General features: G+C 41.9%; 1 pseudogene; it reads left to right on the top strand.

Annotated features, from left to right (window-relative positions):
• LOC149152785 (uncharacterized) overlaps window positions 1-21,270 on the top strand; it is a 101,009-nt pseudogene that overhangs the window by 1,333 nt on the left and 78,406 nt on the right.

The raw sequence follows: 21,270 nt of genomic DNA, 5'->3' as shown, positions 1-21,270 counted from the left end.
CAATGTTGTTGTAGGCACTGTTGAGCTACTGCAAAATGTCCGTGACCTTCTTCTCTTTGCTGAGCACTTCCTCCAACAATGCTTCTGTCATCGGTCTCATAGCCTTTTTCATCACTTCCTTCTCTCTATCGAAGCTCTTGAATCTTCTCATCCAATGCTTTGGATAGTTGGAGAGCCTCATCCTGCCATGGCTGAGTTTTGTCTGTCACAGTCTACTCTTCCTTCCTCAACTACTCTATCTTCTTCTGGAGGGAATTTCCCTCATTGACCTTTGCAAGATTTTGTGATATTGGTAAGGTTCTCACAGTTTCTTGAATCTCCTCTAGATATTGTTACTTTTTTTAAATATCCTCTTGTAGTCTCTGTGCATTTGGATATTCCTACAATGAAGTCCAAATATGTAAACTCTCATCCAATAAATTCCCACAATATTCCACTTTTGCGGAGATGCCGACCATTGAAGCCTTCATGTCAACCTCCATTTTCTCTCGCACTTTCTTTGGTGTGGTTGCTTGTAGCTTCATATATAGCTCCCCGATATTCATCTCATATGTAAATTGCACATCTGCGGTCCTATCCTTGTACCCTTTTACTGCAAGGACGATCTTCGTGACCTTGTCCTCCATTGGTTCCTCTTCTCGGACATCAATGTATGGAACCTGACAACATGTTTCTTTGACCACCTCCTTCAGCTTCTGCTGCTGCTGTACTGCCTGATCCATCTCCTGGATCGCCTGGTCAAGCTTTTTCTTTAGCGAAGCTCACTCTCTATATTTGAATTTTTAACTGCGAAGTGAGTTGTTCGCACTGCTTCATCTCATCTATGATCTCTAGATGTAGCTTGTGTAATCTCCGAAGAGGCACTGCTATGATATTCATCTTCACGTAACTCCACTCTTTGGCCTGCTGATGTACCTTAGCGGAGTTAAATTGCAAGGCTCCAGCAGGTATCAATGCTATCCATGCACCAAGTGTAAGATCTATCGGTATTTCCTCTCCAAGCTTCTCCTCTGCCTGTACTGGTTATCTGACTGTAGATATCGATGTCCTCAATTCTATAATGTGCTCCGTGACATGTGTTAGAAGTTTTGTGTAGTGATCATCTAGCTTATTCCATGATTATGTTGTTGCTTCCTGAATTATGTCCCCAATATGCTCCAAGTCCTAATCAATGAGGACCAACGGTGTTATGTCCTTTGTCTTGTCTATCATCTACTTCTTTTCACTTCTTGTGGTAGCTTCAGTGCATGCCTTCCTCTTCTCTGCAAGAGTTGGGTTTGTCTCTGTCTTTTCAGACTCTTTTTTCTTCTCATCACCTCTAGGAATATCTTGGACACCCTCTTCATATTGCTCCTATTGTTCTAACTCTTTCTCATCCTTATCCTTCCCACTCGCTTCCCCGAGTTGTGTCATGTCCTCCTCTATCGTAGTATCCTCTGTTTGTGTCTCTAGTGCAGTGATCCACTCCATGGGACACTAGTGTATATGCGCTAGGAGATTTTCTTTTGTCACTAAATATGGTAGGGGATGCCATGTCCTCCTTGTGTCCCTGTGAGCATGTATGTAAAATTTGTGGAAGTCAACCTTAAACTTTGCGACAGAGCTATACTGCTTGTATAGGTTCGGTGAAAGGCGAGAGTGTTGGTTCACCAACATGTGTAAGTTCATATGGTATAAAACGAAACACATTTTGTTATCATGTGCTCACGTTGGATCAATGGTATACCACAGTGAGGCATATCGTGTGGCTTCACAAACATCTGAGGCTAGTAGAGGGAACTGCGAATCTTCCTGCTTTCTCAATGCAAGCATTGTAATTATTAAAATTAACCATGTGTATTGAAACATAGTACCTTTCTCCCAAACCTCACAACAATCGTCCATAATCTCTGGCTTAGATATGTGGCCCAGTTTCACTGAACCCCATTAGCACATTGCGTAGCTAATGCAACCACCTGTGCAAGGACTTCATTAGCTTAGAACTTTCTCATGATGTTTCCAGGCAATATATGTGTTGTGAAGTGAACTCCCTGGTCATTGATCGAGTTGATATCATAACCTCGCTTCCATTTCGTCAATCCAAACTTCTTGTTCATGTTGTCTGCTATGGCATTGTCCTAATATTTTCCCAACAAACTCCTCTACGGGGCTCAACCCTTGATAAGTCAGTCTTGTGATTCTCCATATTAACATTGGGTTGATAAGGATCCTCTTCCCATCCACAGGTATCCATCGTGCACTAGCACGAGAAATTGTCTCACATAAGTTGTTCTTCCTAGACTTCTGTCGAAGTGCGGCACATTCAACATATTCAACAAGCCCAATTGCACCAATCCAGCTACTCGTTGTTGCGGTTCTAACCTTGTCACACCACTCTTAGGGTAGTGCACTTTTTAAAGTATTTATCTGGTGCTAACTATAGATTTATTTCTATCATTGAAATCATTGTCTGCAAACTTTGGCTGTGGAATCTTTCCAATGTTTTCTCCAATAAATCGCACTGACTCATGAAATAAAGGTGTGAAGGTGCCATACTTTGCGTCCTTCAATTCTGTCATTGGTTTTACATCTGGTTTTCTTGGTGGAATATACGGTGGGAGATGTGATAGAAAGGTTACACCATCCATTTCCATTCACACTCACTTTGTGTCATCCTCACTATCTCTCACTTGTTCGGGCTCTTTCTGAGGCTCAATAGGTTTCTTTTCTTATTTCTTCTTCATTCTCTCCTTTCTCGTCATTTTCTTTTGCAGAGATCTCCACTGCGTGTGTCTTGGTTGTGGTGATTCTGCTACGAGCATATGAAATGATGCTTCCATGACTCTTACTAAGCCCTTCTCACTTAATAGATGAACAATTTATTCAAAGGAATCCTTAGACAACATACGACAATGAAAATGTTTGGAACTTCTTTACAATAGCAATATTCGAACTCTCAAGACAACAAAGTGCCAATTCTGGGAAAGAAGCGGATTTTAATAATAAATATGAACTTCTAACCCCATCATTAGCTCATATTAGTTCATCATTTGCATATCTATCACTAGATCTACTCAATCTGTCCTCATAAATGCATGTTTCTGTGTGCTTCAATGACAACTTTCCTTTTCCACGGACATATTTTCCCGGTGAACTTCGAGGCATCCCATATTGTAGCGAAGCAACCCCTCTTATTTCGGGGCTCCTACAAACTTTGACATAATCTAGAATGTAGTGAAGTAACTTCCTACATCCAAATATCTTTCCAACATAGTTTATAGTCCAGTGCCCACTTTCAACTGTAGGTGGCACTAAGAATTTTCTCCTTTCTTCAGAGAAAACCTATAGGGGTAGGGTTGTCCCCGTACAGCTTCAACCTACTTCCATTTACTCTTCCTAGAACCAATTCTCCATTTAAATTTTATAATTGAATTATGCCTCCATCAATAGTATGCTTGATAATGTATGGGCCCAACCAATGCATCTTGAATTTTCTTGGAAATTTTACAAACTTACTGTCATAAAGGAGAACAAGGTATCCTACCTGGAACTTATTCTTCTTAATATGTCTGTCATGCCAGACCTCTTATCTTACTTTCTGTATCTTCTCATGGAATCATGCTATAAATCTATCTTCCTCCAAAGAAAGAAATTGTGACATTATTTCCTCCATTATATTAGGGTCTGCCATATCTGTAAAAGCTGCAATCCTCAAGCTAGGCACAATGTACTCCATGGTCATCACAACTTCTTTCCCATTAACCAACTTAAAGGTTGTCTGACTTGTCAAATTTTTACATGTGGTCCTATAAGCCCATTACACTGCTGGAATTCTAAGGTCCCAGTCGCCTCTATTCACATTGCATACCTTAGTAAGTGCATTCTCCAAAATCTTATTAAACTCTTCTACTATTCCATTAGCCTGAGGGTGATAAGGGGTACTCTTCTGATGATAAACTTGGAACTCCCCAGTCAATGCTTCAATAGTCTTATTTAGGAAGTGTGAACCTTGGTCACTTATCAATGTCTTCGGACATCCAGATCTAGACAATATGTACTCAAAAATAAAATTTGCAATAGTCCCTTACTGTTTGTGCTTCAACCCATCTTGTCAAGTAATCAATCGCTATAATTATGTACCTTGCACCAGTCCTCTTTCCAGGTGGGTTGATGGGTCCAACAAAATCAATTGCCCACTTATCAAAGGCCTATAATGTAACTTGTGGTACCAACAACATCTCATCTCTTATGCAAGGCTTCCCTGTTCTTTGATACCCATCACATTCTCGATAGTACTCCTTCACATCTTTATGTAGTGTAGGCCACCACAAAATTGCTCTCAAAATATTTTGTGGAGTATCTTTTCCTGCATAGTGTCCACCAGTTGTGCCCCCATGAGCCTCTGCTAAAATCATCTGTCTTTCATGTTCAGCAACATATCTACGTAATATTTCATCTGGTCCCATCTTATAGAACTGTCCTACTATTAATGGAAAGTCAGTTGCCTTAACCACTAATTCTTTCTTTTGTCGTGTAGTATACTCTGAAGGAGGCATTCTTGTGGTAAAAAAATGAATGATATTTGTGAAATGGTCATCTGCACTCTGATTGCAAATAATTGTGCATGAGGGAGATTATTCTCTATGTTGGTTGGTTCTTCCATTGTTTCCAATCTTGACAGATGGAAAGTATAGGTTTTAACCCCGTACAGAAATTACCTGTATACGAATTCTAAAAACAAAAAACAAACAATGGTGAGAGCATAACACATAAAACAAATATACACAAAGATTTTTCCCTAGATCCAAAAACTAGGACTACCAGATGGATTTTTCATTATGTTCCTTTGAATGTTATAATACATATATATACATGTTGAAGCATTCATAAACCCCAATCCATTAACACTCGATTAGAACATAATGGTAGTTCCCTTAACTGGATCTACAAAATACCATGGACTGAAACCCATCACGCCCAAACCATGTGTGAAATACATGCACAAAACCATAGGTAGGTCTACTCACCTAATATAGGGTCCAAAAACAATTTCATGGGCTAGTCATGGAAAGAATATAACACAACCCAACATTCTCCCACTTGTTGTTTTCTTTCCACAAAGGGCCCATGAGAGCTCATTCATTAATCTAGCCCTGCAACACCCATTTTTTCTCTACACCAAGAGAGCTTCTCAGTGCTCACAGAATTTGTCAACGCATCTGCATTATTCTTCAAAGTGTCCACCTTTACCAGAAACACCTTTTTGTCCTCTACCATATCCCCCACAAAGTGATACTAGACATCAATGTGCTTTGGCTTTGAATGATAAGTAGGGTTCTTTGCCAAGAAAATTGAACTTTCACTGTTACAATCTATCCTTATAGCTTTTTGTACTAACCCCATACTTGAACATAATCTCTCCAACCAAACGTCTTCCTTGCTTGCATGAGTGGCTGCCATGTATTCTCCCTCTGTAGTTGAAAGTGCCACTACATATTGTTTCTTACTCATCCAACTCACTGCACCTCCAAATAGGTTAAACACATATCCATTGGTACATATTCTCTGATCCAGATCTCCAGCCTAGTCTGCATCAACAAAGCCATGAATTTCCAAAACTCTGTCCAATACCGGTCTTCCTTGGTAGCACAAACCATAATCACTAGTGCCACGAAAATACATGAAAACCCGCTTCACTGTTGTCCAATGCTCCTTCCCTAGTTTTGACATAAACCTGCTCAATACTCCCACTGCATGTGCAATGTCTGGTATAGTATAGACCATTGTGTATATCCAGCTACCAACTGCACTTGCATATGGAACACGAGACATGTCCGCTTCCTCTTCTTGTGCCTTGGGACACTGTTCATTAGATAACTTTACACCTATAAGAATAGGAACATTCACTGGTTTACTATCCTACATATTAAACCTCTGTAGTATTTTCCTGACACACTTCCTCTAGTTTAACCAGAGCTTCCTCTTTGTCTGGTTTCATTTAATTTCCATGCCCAAAATATAGTTTGCAACACCAAGATCTTTCATGTCGAATTTGGAGGAAAATTTGGTCTTCAAATCCTGGATAATTTCTTTGTCATTTCCAACCAACAACATATCATCCACATACAAGACCATGTGTATAACACAGTCACCAATTAATTTAAAATAAACAAAGTGATTTGCCTTGCTTCTGGTGAAGCCAAGTCCCCATATAAATGTATGAAATTTCTTATACCACATCCTTGGTGACTATTTTAACCCATACAAAGACTTTTAACTTGCATAACAGTTCTTTCTTACCGTCCACCACAAAGCCTTCAGGTTGCTTCATGTAGATCTCTTCTTCCAGATCCCCATGAAGAAATGTTGTATCCACATCCATCTATTCTACCTCAAAATCAAAAGAAACAACAAGAGATAAAAGTAATATAATATAAGCGACTTTGGCAACAGGAGAAAAAATATCACCAAAATCAATTCTCGACACCACAGAATAACATTTTTCTACCAACTGAGCTTTATATTTCTCCACCTTTTCTTCTGCATTCATCTTCTTATTGAACATCCATTTGCTGCCAATGGGTTTCCTTCCAGCCAGAAACTCCACCAGATCCCAAGTCTCATTTTCATGCAAAGATGTCATTTCATCAACCATGATCTCTTTCTAGAGTTTTCCATCCTATGAATCTACTGCTTCCTTCACAAATATCGGATCATCATCAGTAATAGATAAAGAAAAATTTGAACAACAAGTAGATGGACTATACCTTTATGGCTACCTTCTTTCTCGAACTGATCTTCTCACAACCAGAGTTTCTGGCTCTTCATCTTCTGATTCCTCTTCTACTATAGAGTCTGATTCTTCCTCCTTTAGCTCAAACTCTATCTTCTTAGGTTCCTTTGATAAGACTTCATGTTTAATAACATCTTTCACCTCTCTAAACACCACATCTTAGTCATACACAACCTTCATTGTCACTGGGTTCCAAAGCTTATAACCTTTTAAACCATCCTTATACCCAATAAAGATGCACTTTTCAGATTTACTATCCAACTTTGTTATTTTCTCTTTTGGAGCATGTACATATGCATCACATCCAAATACCCTCAAATGTGAAAGAGAAGATTTATTACCAATCCATACTTCTTGTGGCATCTTGTCCTCCAACGTCGATGAAGGTGATCTGTTGACCAGGTAACATGAAGTCTCCACTGCCTCTGGCAAGAATTCCTCTCCTAACCCGACACCACTGAGCATGATTATTTCCCTTTCCATCAATGTCTTGTTCATTATTTCTACAACTCCATTTTGATTAGGTGTGTATGGAGTAGTCTTCTGCCGTGCTATAACACACTTCTTACAGAACTTGTTGGGCATGGGATCCCCCGCAGCAGGTTTTGGGGCTTAAAACTTGAGTTTTGGTCAATGTAATGTAAAGACTCCATAAAGTACGAACGTGGAGTGTGAAAGTCTAGGATGAGTCATAGGGTTGTCACCCTAGGAATTGTAAAATAATGTAAAGTTGTGTTGGTGGGATTGTATAAATAGAGTGAGGCTCTAAGTGTAAAGTTAGTTTTTGGGTAAGTAAGAAAGTAATATATAGAGTGAAGGCATGGTTAGAGGATAGAAGTGGAATTGAAGTGTATTGGGTCATAGTAGTAGGTAGAGGCTCTGCAGTTGAGTGCGTAGAGGCCTAGTAGAGTCTGTAGCTGAGTGTACGGACCCCTGCAGCTGAGTGCGCAGGGCAGAGTCAAATATGTATTGAACTGAACTTGGAAAGGATTATTAATAAAGATAAGTTTTATTCGACATTTTGTGCATCTATTTCATGGATTTGTATTTTGATGTTATGTGTTAATTGTATCTATTTACTTATATGCACACACTTGGTAAACATTGATATGAATGATTATGTATGAAAATCCTCTAAGTAATTAGTGAACAGAACCTAAGTAAGGAAGATTTGGGTAATTAACACTGGTCACGTTGCGGCTAGAGCTGCACAAAGGACAGAAAGGGCTTGCTGGTGCGTGGTCCAGTAAGCACGAAGGTTGAATCGCGTACCAATAACCATACATTAGACATCCCTAGGGTGCGAAAACCTGGTTGTAGCACCCTCCCATACTACTTCGGGTGAGACCTTAGTCCACGCTCCACAAACTGTTTCCGAAAGGGCCAGTAGTACTGGGATTTTCTTGGCTAAATCACTTTTGAACCTGGGTCAGGCCCCACTAAGACAAAAAATGGTTTCGTTGCTGGGATCAGGATCTACATAAGTGATGTCCGATGTCGTGCCACTGGAACCCAACAAAGAAGGAAATTGAAGAGTGGTTGGATAAGAAGATTCACGAGTTCGCAGCACAGGAAAACAAAACTCCACAAGTATCTGAGGAAAGGTGGCTGGATATCTACATGTATACAGAAATCCACAAGATTTTCTTTGCATCCTTTCCGTCTGAACTGTATGAGTGGATCGCAAGGTTAGCCAACAACTAGGGAAGGTATAGGCTCGACCAGTCGATAGTGTGGACTCCGAAGCTAGTTCGTAGACTAGAAGCCTCAGAGGATAAGATAGCATGCATTATGGACCACTGGCTTAACCGAATAATAGGTGGATTTATCACTGAGTTCACAGTGGACACGACCATCAGTTACAGCGAAGCAGAATGACATTTTCTCAAGGGACCGCAAGGTAAGTATATTAAATCTTTGAATACCTAGATTAAGATGATATTATGTAAAAAGTAGGTTATGCGAATAAATTAATGTTTAGGACTACGTGGAGTGGAAGAATATACAAAAGCAGAAGCAGTAAAGAACTAGAAAAGAGTCGCTTAATTTCACCCTCGCGGGAAAGCGAGGACGAGCTCGTGAAAGCTTCTCCGAGAAGCACGGTCAGTTTGATAAGGCAATAGATTCCGCGGCTACCTCCACCTACCTTGCCACCTGCTTCACCTCCCTCACCTCCATGCCCGCCCACTCCACCTCCACCACCTCCATAGTCCGGTATGGAAAGCACGATCAAACTACTAGTATTCAGAGGAGTAGGGAATGAGGATTCAGACCAATTCTAGTTTGTGATAAGAGTAGTATGGGAAGCACAAGGTGTCATGGATGACAATATTAAGAAGGCTACATTGGTGAGCGCGTTGTAAGATCGTGCATTAACGTGGTACATCAAGCACTCTAATGACCACCCAAATGTGAGGATAGTAGAGATCTAGAATGCATTGATCATAGAATTTAGCAGGCCTAAATCAGAGACATAGTCAATCATCAGGTTTAAAAAGATCACGATGCTTCTAGGCGAGACTCCCTAGGATCTAGAACAAAGGCTGAAGAGTACGATCTGCGAAGCCAATATGACGCTAACAGATGCACAACATCATGCATGGTTTGTAGCATCTCTGACACCACACTTGAGGACAACGCTGTCACAACAGAAAATTTCTACCTAGGCCGAAGCGTTGGAGATGGCGATGAGGTTGCATGAGACCCCGATACAAGACCTTAGGTTGGGAGTTCAACAAATCCACATGCAGCTACAGAATCTATGCTTGGAAATGCAAAGTTTGAAGCAGGATAGGGCACCGTGGCAAGAGGCATGTGAGGAAGTATGGTGCATAAAATGAAAATGCCAGGGCCATGACAAGGATCACTATCCAAAGTTTGTGAACTACTTGGCAAGAGGGGGGCCAATGCCGTGGAGACTAGACGCACAGGTAGGGCTGAGTGCGACACCCGCATTATGGTGTGCAATCTGTCAAATAAGAGGAAAACACATGACGAATAATTGTCATTTGTTGCAAAAGTATACACAGACTTCCCAACAGTTGTTTTGTAATTTCTGCAGGTCGGTAGGCCATGATGAGTGCACTTGTCATAGCTACGAGTTAATGATGGATCAGACCCCAGCCTATAGAATGCAGATAGAAACGCGAGCCCTCAACCTAGCTGGGGGAATGGTGCATGTTGGATTTTAGGGACGAGGAGTAATGGGACCAGGAAGGGGCCACGGATAGTTAATTTGTTACAATTGCAGAGGACCAGGGCACTATGCCCGCGATTGTACCAACCCAATGAGGATATCTTGTTCGTACTATGCTCAGGTTGATCATGAAACAATAGATTTCCCTACGTTGATCACACAGATGCACGAGAAAGGGGTATTCCAGCCTCCTCCGACTTAGAATATACAAATGATAAGGTCTGAACCACACGAAGAAGACCCGAATGTGAACATTATGCTCAGAAGCGGTGCGACCACGGGGGAGGATAAGGGGAAGCAACCCAAGGAAGATACATGGGTTCTCAAGGCTCCTACAAAGTAACCTGAGTTTGACTTAGAACACGCAAAGGAGAGGTTCATGGAATCTAAGAAAAGCTCACGGAGGTCTCCACTTTAGGTAGTAAGGATCAACTAGAGCCAGGGATGGATCCTTATATGCTTACTACCTTTCTGGAGACATGCATGAAACTGTTGTGCAACAACAAGGCAGTTAAGGGACTATAGGAGCTAATCACTAGGTGCACAGGGTCAGGAGAACCGCCTGTAGTCCGAAAATTGGGAAAGCATGCCTTGCGTACTAGAAGGGAGATGAGATTGACCGTGCAGATTGGTGATTATGAAATGGATCAGGTAATCCTAGATCTAGGTTCAGACGTGAATTTGTTACCGAAGCAAACATGGGAACACATGGGCAAGCCCACATTACAGTGATCCCCTATTCAATTATGAATGGTGAACCAATAGAAGATTTTGGCCATGGGGAGGTTGCAAGGGGTAATAATTGATATTGAAGGCGTGAGCACACATATGGATTTTGAAGTGATAGAGATTGTCAATGACAACAATCCCTATCCTGCACTATTAGGAATCGACTGGGTCATTGATATGAACGGAGTCATCAATCTGAAGAAGTGCAAAATGATCTTTGAGAAAAAGTCACTACTCATAGTAGTCCCACTGGACCCAGCCGAAGGAGTGCGCTACACTAAACCAGTGTGCGATGATGAAAGTGATGATGAGCTGGATTGTATTTACAAGATAACTACGTGAGACCAAGATCAATTGAATCCGACTGCAGATGGGAGAATCTCGTGGGAGCACGAAAGCTCCTACACTTCAGATTCAGACGAATAAGTAGAGCACTGGCAGAATTGGTTGCACAAAGTAACAACATTGAATTGCAACATGATGGTTAGATCACTACATTGCGTGACAACAGAGGCACGAGAGCTACTAGCATATGATGGAATGACAATGGTGGATGAATTCCTGAGAAAGTTCGAAAGCGTAGTACTAGAACAACAACGGTTCAATGCATTGAAGTGGGCATTATGTGAAAGACCCGCACGATGGTGGGGTACCCATCAAGGAAATTTTGATGACCAGCATGGATGTAGAAGGATGATGTGCCTACAGTTTGGAAGCCCCCAGTTTCGAATGAGAGTCGGGTAGCCAGGACGGAGTAGCTTACGCGCCCACCTGTGTCGATGGGTACAAACGTGTGTTGTGCAGTCCACACAAACACACCCCAAACTAAGAATCGAAAATCGAAATAGGATGCAGCTACAGGAAAAACGACATGCACCATAACCGTTCCACGTAGAAGCATTCAAGAGGGTATGTGGAATCCTGAATAGGGTTGACTAGGCAGGATGAACTAATTGGGACCTACGCGTATCAATGGTTCGATGGGCCTATAGGGCCATGCACAAAAACTTGAGCGTGAAAATGATTCTGAAGACAACGAGCAGAGTCGAGGCCATAGTCTTGGGGGAATGGAATCCTCACCCAATAGCTCCCACAATTGGGACAACACATGAGGACCAGGACAAAGGAATTATGCAGTTGTGCGAGGATGAACATATGCAGATTCAGAAAGCCATTCGGTGAGGGAACCTTAAGCTTCGCGAACTCGAAGAAGATCTGGTACAACTAAGGAAGAAAAGCATGTTAATGGACACATAAATAAAAAAACTGGAAATCGAAATTTCGCAAGGATATCATGTCGATAGAATGACAGGACAAGATATGGACAGCCATATAACTGCATTAAAATATTTTCGTTGACAATTTGTGGCTCTGCTACCATGGTTGCGAGCACACCTTACCAAACAGGGTAACTAGGGGAGCACACCACATAAGGAGGAATGCACAACGATTACTATCGCAAGGGTAATTGAGGGGTACCGACGGACCGGGCTAGAAGGTGAATTGAAGCCTTGCACAGGTGGTGGGACCACCTGACTATTCGTAGGAAGCACAATCTCATCGCTCCAAGCAGTTGAAAGAGAGTGCGGGACTATAAAAGAGTTTGTATGGGAGTTGCGATAAGGAGGTTGTGCGTAGGATCAGTGTCACAAGGGTTGCACCCACGTGTAGGGGGCTGCATTACCATGTGGGTAGGCTGGGAAGTGACCGTTGGTGTCAATATTCATGATAAGAGGTTCAATTTATGGAAAAAAAGAGCAGGCGACGGGCAATAAATACATGAATTAAGAGCTAGATTTCGGACGATCTACCGCTAAGAAGGAATTGATGGCTCAGAAGTCGGGGGAATGGTCAAATTCAAATTCATACGATACTATAAAACCCCCGGGGCTAGCCTCAAGGAAAAACTTGGTTGTATGAGAATTGAGAAGTTACAGAGCAGTGAGCGCCGCATACTCTTACCACCTTTAACTATAGACACAATGATTGCTGCTAGAACAAGAGTTCGATTCGCCGAAGATACCGCGGAGCCCCATATGACCCACGAGGAGCCTGGAGAGGTGACAGTTACGCCAGAAGTTCCAAAATCACCACGAATGCCATGGCCATAGAAAGATAAGAAAACTATGGGGCCAAACTGTGTATCCCCAAGAAATCCACGATTTGGCAAATTGTCAATGGAAGAGAAGGGAAAATCTGTCACCATTGAAACAAATGAGGAGGAGGAAGACTTGAAAGCTCTAATTGCTTAAATTGAGGTCCAAGACAATTAGGTGGAGGATGTCTCACAAATGGAGGATGTCTCACAAATGCCTTTCGCGACAAAGTTACCTCCATATGTCCGCCCGTGGAAGGGGAAAGCCAAGATACTGAAGGACCTGGAGGCCACGAAGAGTGCGCTCCAGACCCCGCTCCTCCCTGATGTTATAAGGTTTGAAGGTCCACCATTGGGATGAATACCTACCATGAAGTTCAAGGATTAGGACCTCGTGGATAGTGAGAAGTTCCCACACCTAGCCACGGAGAAGTTAATGAAGCAGAAATTATTGTGCAGTGTAAAGAAGGCTGGGTTACTCTATCTGCAATGGATACCCCACTACCACTGCGTGTTGATCACCATTTTCGTCATCAGGCAGCTGCTGTACCTGGTGCATGATGGGTATCTCTAGTTGGAGGAGCCTATTCCCATCATGACCAACCTAATTCACTGAATTTCTCGACTTTCATTCAAAGGACACGACCCCACAGCCATAGCAGGGAAAAGCAGTGACTTCGCTCTTGCAGAAGCCATGAAGGCCAAGTATAAACTAGAGAAGAAAACACAAGGCTACGTAATAGAAAGAATTAAGGACAAAGGGGTGCGCATAGCCACCCAGCTGCTGGCCGGCAAGATAATGAGGAAATTTTGCACTGACAAAGTACCAACGTTTGTGATTTGCGTTGGCAGAGCAGTGCGCAGAGGGGGTCCAGTTCAACTTGGCACAGTTCCTCTACGACAAGTTTTTGACGAACTGCAAGGAGGCCGAGGAGTAGGGTAAGACCTTCCACTATGTGTGGCTACTTTTATCTATCATGATGGTTGCAGGGGAGCTGCCAGAAAATAACCAATTTCCTACTATTGAGGGTGATTTGCCTGAAGCCATGAGGTACACCTTGCTCTGGGCTACAAAGGACGTGAAGAGGATTTGCAAGACGAAGGTGTTCTAGGTGTTCGTGGAGGCGAGCATCCAAATTTGGATCAACTGATGGCTGCACCTGTCTCCTATGGTTCATAATAGCTTGTAATGCGTGGCAGAGTTCAAGGCGGATATGCATAATTTGTATATCCGAGCGTGCAAGGATCCAACACAGAAATGGGTGAAGTTTCCATTCATCACAACAGATGATGAGATCTTCGCAGTAATGGAGTCATGGCCTCCGGAGTGGCACACCCTGGTTGTGGCAGAAATGGAGAAGGCCATAGCCCAACAGAGAAAGAAGGACATTAAGTTGCACATTGCATAGTTGGCTGAAAAGAGGCGCCAGGAACAAGAAGAAGCCACACAGGAGAAGGCAGCTAATGCAACAGCAGTGGTGCAGATGGGAGAAACCACAACAACACCAACCAGAGAGCCCAAGGAGGGCCAGGAGATGTCCACAGAGCAGCAGATCGGGGAAGTGGATAGTGCAAAAGAATGCACGGACCTCAGTTCCACATCGACCCAAGTCAAGTAGCCACGTGAACTTAAGAAAATAGCTCCTAGGAAGAAGGTAAAAGTGACAAAGATGTCTATCGACTTGATCATGCTCACAGAAGGTGATCTATTTGACATCAACAAAACGATCCACGAGGTCACAACGGATGCACTCCAGGAACTGAGGATGGAGAAAAACACTATGTTGGGGGTGCTCAATGCGTAGTTACAAGTCTTGCAGGTACAACCCCCCCAAACAGGGACAATGGCTCAGTATGTCGCAACAGGAACTGCTGAGGCCGAACAAACGTTGCACGCCCGTATGGACAACCCTTTCGTATTGCTCGAAGGTGCGCTAGAAGCAGCAAGCGAGGGTGACAGGGTTGCAATGAGTAGAATGAAAGGCGTCGGCTTGAACTTGGCTACCCTGTCGTGTTAAATTCTGTACCAACTGCAGGATGGGGTCATCGTAGAGCTTCGCGCTTGGGAAGGTCGCACAATCCAGGTCCTGAACGAGCAGAAAATCAACATGGACTAGCTCAGCCTCCAGCATGATGAGTTGGTTGTGCAGGCTTGCGGACTAGAGTAGGCGGTAGAGGATGCATGCAGGAACATCGTAGAGTTGACCAAGCCGGTAGAGCTACTAGCAGTAGATCGGGTCCATAGATTGTCGGCCAGAGTCTGCGAGGCCAGGGAGGAAACAACAAAGGTTCAGTTGGAGCTGAACCTACATATTACCAAGCTGTGATTGAAGGCACAACCATCCAAGCCCCCCGAAGTTAGAAAGCAGCACCCCCGCGCTATCCAGATAGGGTTGGAGCAAATTGGCTAGGAAACACAGGTTTGCACCGAGATGTTGGAGCAAGCACTAACCATGCTTATGCACCTGCAGGAGGACCTGAATCTATAGCACCTAGAATCTAAGGCACGCGAGTTGTAGCAGGAGTACGACAGTGTCTGGGGCACCGTGCCGATGGTTGTCCTTACTCAACGACTCACCAGACTATAGTAGGCAAGGGCACTGAAGGACCAATTAGATGTCGCGCGCAAAAAATAATCCTTGCTTAAAGCACACATCCAACCATGGATCGATGAAGTGTTCACAATTATAACTACCATTAAAGTGAAGCTGGCACAGATGTAGGAACTTTATATGGTTGGACAGGAATGTGACCCTGCTCGCGAAGGTTCAGAGCTACGTGTGTAACAAGTACAATAGATAGCCGAACATTGTGCTGCAGAAACCCAAGCTGTGCGAGACCTACTGGATCGGCTTCACGCAAAGATCGTCGCACCAGCAGAGTGACTTGGGATGAGTCACGATGATTATGTTGGGGGCCTGTTGGGCATGGGATCCCCTGTAGTAGGTTTTGGGGCTTAAAGCCCGAGTTTTGGTCAATGCAATGTAAATACTCCGCGAAGTATGGATGCAGAGCGCAAAAGTATAGGATGAGTCATAGGGTTGTTCACCCTAAGAATTGTAAAATAATGTAAAGTTATGTCGGGCTACCCATGGTTCGCGGACCATGGGATTGTATAAATAGAGTGAGGCTCTAAGTGTAAAGTTAGTTTTTGGGCAAGTAAGAAAGTAATAGAGAGATGTAAAGGCATGGTTAGAGGATAGAAGTGGAACTGAAGTGTATTGGGCCATAGTAGTAGGTAGAGGCTCTAAAGCTGAGTGCATAGAGGCCTAGTAGAGTCTGAAGCTAAGTGCACTGACCCCTACAGTTGAGTGCGCAGGGCAAAGTTGGGTCTGTATTGAACTGAACTTGAAAAGGATTATTAATAAAGATATGTTTGATTCAGAATATTGTGCATCTATTTCGTTGATCTGTATTTTGATGTTATGTGTTAATTGTATCTATTTACTTATATGTGTGCACTTCTTAAACATTGATATGAATGCTTATGTATGAAAATCCTCTAAGTAATTAGCGAACAGAACCTAAGTAAGGAAGATTTGGGTAATTAACACTGGTCGTGCTATGGCTAGAGCTGCGCAAAGGACGCAAAGGGCTCACTGGTGTGTGTAGCCTAGTAAGCTCGAAGGTTGAATTGCGTACTAATCACCGTATATCAGACATCCCCAGGGTGCGGAAACTTGGTTCTAGCACCCTCCCATACTACTTTAGGTGAGACCTCAGTGTGCGCTCCGCAGACTGTTGCCGAAAGGGCTAGTAGTAATAGGATTTTCTTGGCTCAATCAATTTCAAACCTAGGTCAGGCCCCACTAAGCCAACAAAACTCTTCAAATTCCTTATTTCAAAACTCTCCACTGTTATCTATCCTTAGCACGCTTATCTTCTTCTCTGTTTGTTTTTCCACCAGAGCCTTAAATTATTTAAGCCCGCGAAAGACTTCAGATTTTGTCTTGAGGAAATATACCCATGTATTCCTTGAGAAGTCATCTATAAATGATACATAGTACACATACTTACCTGTTGATGGAATTGACACAGGTCCAAACACATCACTGTGCACAAGCTCTAATATATGTTTCGCCCTCTTACCACTAAAGGAGAAACTCACCCTATTCTCCTTCCCATATAGATATTTTTCATAGAAATCAAAATCTAGAGAGCTATTAGACATACCTTCTACCATACCTTTATCATGAAGTATTCGAAGGCCCTTCTCTCCAATATGTACAAGACTTTGATGTCATAGCATGGTCTTTTCTCCAAAGACCACTATATTTTCTGCTCCAATTTCAAGAACCACAAAACTCTTGCACCCATCAATAACAATGCTACATTGCAGCTTGTACAGAGTTCCAATCCAAACTCCCCACATCAATACCAGTGCTCCCAAACCATCTTGCAGGTATCTTTTTCGAACACTATTTTTACACTTGCATCATCCAACTTACGTACAAAAATCAGATTTCTAGCTAATGCAGGAATATGAAGAACACCTGAAAGTGTTCTAATCCTTCCACCTTGCAATTTTAACTTGACTTTTCTGTGACCAATGAATCTAGCCTTCCTATCATCCCCTAAGAAGACATCACCTCCATCATATTTCTCATACTCGCAAAACCATTCTCTATGGGGAGTGAAGTGAAAGGATGCACCTAAGTCAATCAACCATGCTTCATGACCTACATGTGTACATAAAGAAGAAGCCAAGTACACGTCCCCACCTTCATCTGAGGTGGTTTTTGCCTCTGCAAAAGAAACATCATCATATCCCTTTCCTTTTTCAGGAGCTTTATATTTACAGTCCCTTTTGTAGTGCCCTTACTTATCGCATTTCTAGCACACATTTACAGGTTTTCTTGGAGATTTAGATCTCCCTCTAGATTTAGATCTCCCACTCGAGGACTTATTTTTGTTTCTATTTTGGGATTGTCTTCGTACAAATAAGGCATCACCATTCTAGCTCTCCATATTTTTCTATCTCATCTCCTCCGTCAGCAAGGATTAGACTATTTCATCAAACTGCAAGACAGTTGCATTGCTACCTATTGCAACAACCAGACTATCCCACGAATCTAGTAGAGACCATAACAAACTAATGCACTTATCTTCATCTGAAATTTTAATATCAAAATATAATAACTTGCTTACAATAGTATTAAATGTGTTCATATTCTCTATCACCGAGTCTCCATCTTTCATCCTCATGTTATATAGCTTTTTCCTAGGAACAATTTATTCACCAAAGACTTAGACTGGTAGAAAGTCCCTAACTTGTCCCACAAAGCCTTCGCCATAGCTTCCCCTGATTCATTCAACAATACTGAATCTGAGACAAACAATTGTATTGTGATTTTTTCCTTCCGATCCAACTTCTTCCATTCTTCATCGGACACTACCATTGGTTTAGTACCTGGATCTACCATGATCCACTAAACTTTATCCACCAGCAGATCCTCCATCTTGAGTTTCCACAACTTAAAACTCTGACCATTAAATTTCTCAATCTCTATATTTCCACTTCTCACCATCTTCTTTCACAACAAGAATTGATCTCACAAATCTCCCATTGAACAGGGTCTGCCACTGACCCAAGCAAAACCCCTCAACAACAAAGGTGTCCCCTTGAATCCAAAACAACTTTGATACCAAATCTAAGTTTTAACCCTGTACAAAAATTACCTGCATAGTAATTCTAAAAACATAAAATAAACAATGGCGAGAGAATAACACATAAAACAGATATACACAGAGATTTTCTCCTGAATCCCAAAACTGGGACTACTATATTGATTTTTCATTATGTTCCTTTCAATGTCACAATACATATATATACATGTCGAAGCATCCTTAAACCCCAATCCATTAACCCTAGATTAGAACATAACCATAGTTCGCTTGGCCGGATCTACAAAATACCATGGACCGAAAACCATCGCACTTAAAACCATGTTCGAAATCCATGCACAAAACCATAGGTAGGTTCGCCTACCTAATATAGGGTCCAAAAACAAATTTTGTTGGGGCGTTGCCCCGGACACCATGCAGGGGGGCTACCAACCCCTTGCATACCCCCCGACAGGGTGGGTAGCCACCCCTTGGCTCAACATACAAGGGGCCACCATCCCCCCCACGCGTGGGCTAATCATGGAAAGAATATAACACAACCCAACAGACAAGTCTTGCATTCAGTGTCCCTAGTTTAACAATGATCTCAAATTCATATTCCTGGAATAATAGTAACCATCTATAGATATTTCCTCCTAAGATAGGCTTATTAACCAAATAATTTAGTGTTGAATGATCTGTAAACATGTTAAATTGTGACCCCAAAAAATAGTGTCTAAACTTATGCAAAGCATACACCATGGCCAATCCTTCCCTTTTTGTAGTGGTGTAATTATTTCCTGCTTTAGATAACTTTCTACTTGCAAAAGCTATATGATAATCAATCTCTCGTCCACTAGGTTGTTCCAGTACCACTCCCAAATCTATACACGAGGGGTCCACATGGACATGGAATTCTTTATTCCAATCAGGGAACACTAGCATAGTTGAAACTACCATTTTTCTTTCAATATTTTGAGTCTCTTCTAACATTCTTCATTCCACTGAAAATTTACATCCTTATTAAAAAAATTCTCCATAGGCGTAGTGATTTGAGCATACCCCTTGGTGAAATTCCTGTAATACCTAGTATGTCCCTCTTACTGCCTTAGGTGGAGGCAAGTTCATAATGATAGAAATCTTAGTAAGGTCCACCATTGGTCCTTGCTTACAGAAAATATGTCCCAACAATATGTTGAAAGGTACACAAAATATGCACCTCTTTAGGTTCAAAGATATTTGATATCATCTACATGTGTCGAGCATAAGTATTAAGCTTCCAACATGTTTTCTCAACGATTGAAATATCGTCCAATCATCAAAATATAGCTCTAAAAACTTGTGGATGTTTTCCTTAAAAGATGCAACCACCACCCTAGAAAATGCAGCAGGGGCGCTTTTTAATCCAAAAGGCATTACTGTGTATTGATATGATCCCCATTATGTAGCAAATGTGGTCTTATGATGATCTTCATGTGCAATCCTAATATGATGATAACCTGAGAATCCATATATAAATGAGTAAGCTTCCTAACCTCCTACATTTTCTATCACTTCATCTGTGAAAGGGGTAGGGAAGGGATCATGTAAACATGCATCATTCAACTTTCTCAGATCAACACAGATCCTAATTTATCCTTAAGTCTTCTTCTTTTGCACCACCGTAGGTCTCACCCATTCTGATTCTTCTATAGGTTTAATAATTCAAGTTGCTACATCTTATCAAGCTCTACTTTCACTTTCTCCTTATACTTCGGGTTCATCCTGTAAGGTGTTTGTTTGACCAACTTCACATCACGCTTAAGGGGAATCTTCATGACTCCTAGATTTCCTATTATACCCTTCATCTCTAAAAAATTGGTGGGAAAAAGTTCTTGATATTCATGAAGTAACTCTGTAACTTTACTGACTGTCTCCTCATCCCAATAGTCTCCTATTGTTGCAACCTTAAATCCTTCTCTAATCCTAGTTTCATCTTTTTGGTCTTCAATGGTTTTGTTATGTGTGGTATCTCTAGCTCAGATCTTGTTACTTCGCAGTATCCTTATGACTCTGCTATGTCGATGTTTCGAGAATCTTCTTCTTCATCTGTAGTAAGGTTATATCACTCCAGTGCATTTTCTATCTACGCAACCCAATTAGGTTGTTGCCATGTTAGTGGGGTTACATTCTCAAAGATCCTCTTCTTGATAGTATGAAGGGCCAAATCTATGTATGGGCAATCATCCTCAAAGCTAAATGTTAATATGAAGCCATCAATCATGTCTGCCTAGTTCATGGTACCATGTCAAAGCTCCATCTCTAGGTAGCAGTTCTTAGGGATTGTCTCTAATGTATGAATGAATCCATGTACCCATTCTTGTTGTGGAATTTCCTTCCATGTTGTAGTACATAGTTGGATATGCTTCCTAGGATTAGTTTCACCATCATATTTTATCCCAATCTCCGTATCTATCTTTCCAAACCTTATCCACCCTAGTATTTGACATTCTTGCCAACCTCCTATATTCTTCTTATGTGCATTATACCATCTAGCAGGGGTAGCTTTCATGGCTATATCCAAGGCTGACAACATTTGATTTTCTTGAACTTGTTCTTCATAATCATTAAGAAAAGTATTTACATTAGCTAAACCATCATAAGAAGGTAGGTTACATACCTCAGATATCATACATCGAACTGATTTGGTAATTATTGCACAACGCCTTGTGGATACTTCATGCAACCTATTCTACGAGTTATCCAACTATTCTTATGACTCTGAGATACAAGAATTATCATGCTCCCAACTCAACTTTCCCTCTGTATTATGCTTAACACGATCTTGTTCCTTTACTGTCATTTGATGGATATTGTCTATGTTAGCTGTGCAGT

The sequence above is a fragment of the Pinus tabuliformis genome, chromosome 9 (assembly GCF_031772625.1).
Source record: "Pinus tabuliformis cultivar Carrire ecotype Pingquan chromosome 9, CPIR1, whole genome shotgun sequence".
In the NCBI taxonomy this organism is placed as follows: domain Eukaryota; kingdom Viridiplantae; phylum Streptophyta; class Pinopsida; order Pinales; family Pinaceae; genus Pinus; species Pinus tabuliformis.
The sequence above is the reverse complement of the archived record's forward strand: the minus strand, read 5'-3'. Positions and strand labels throughout refer to the sequence as shown.